We start from the raw sequence: 998 nt of genomic DNA on the forward strand, positions 1-998 counted from the left end.
CTTCAATAAGTGGTGCTGGGAAAACTGGACAGCTACATGAAAAAGAATGAAATTAGAACACTCCCTAACACCATACACAAAAATAAACTCCAAAGGGATTGAAGACTTAAATGGAAGACCAGACACTATAAAACTCTTAGAGGAAAACATAGGAAAAACAGTCTTTGACATCAACCACAGCAAGATCTTTTTTGACCTACTTCCTAGAGTAATGGAAATAAAAACAAAAATAAACAAATGGGACCTAATTAAACTTAAAAGCTTTTGCACAGCAATGGAAACCATAAACGACAAAACGACAACCCTCAGAATGGGAGAAAATATTTGCAAATGAAACAACAAAGGATTAATATCCAAGATATACAAACAGCTCATGGAACTCAATATCAAAAAACCAAACAATACAGTTAAAAAATAGGTGGAAGACCTAAATAGACATTTCACCAAAGAAGACTTACAGATGGCCAGGAGGCACATGAAAAAATGCTCAACATCACTAATTATTAGAGAACTGGAAATGAAAACTACAATGAGGTTTCACCTCACACCAGTCAGAATGGCCATCATCAAAAAATCTAGAAAAATTAAATGCTGGAAAGGGTGTGGTTAAAAAGGGAACCCTCCTGCACTGTTGGTGGGAATGTAAATTGATACAATCACCATGGAAAACAGAATGGAGCTTCTTTAAAAAACTAAAAATAGAACTGCCATATCACCCAGCAATCCCACTACTGGGCATATACACTGAGAAAACCATAATTCAAAAAGAGACATGTACCACAATGTTCATTGCAGCACTATTTACAATAGCCAGGGCATGGAAGCAACCTAAGTGTCCATCGACAGATGAATGGATAAAGAAGATGTGTCACATATATACAATTGAATATTACTCAGCCATAAAAAGAAATGAAATTGAGTTATTTGTAGTGAGGTAGATGGACGTAGAGTCTGTCATACAGAGTGAAGTAAGTCAGAAAGAGAAAAACAAATACCGT

Source organism: Physeter macrocephalus, chromosome 8 (assembly GCF_002837175.3).
Source record: "Physeter macrocephalus isolate SW-GA chromosome 8, ASM283717v5, whole genome shotgun sequence".
In the NCBI taxonomy this organism is placed as follows: Eukaryota; Metazoa; Chordata; class Mammalia; order Artiodactyla; family Physeteridae; genus Physeter; species Physeter macrocephalus.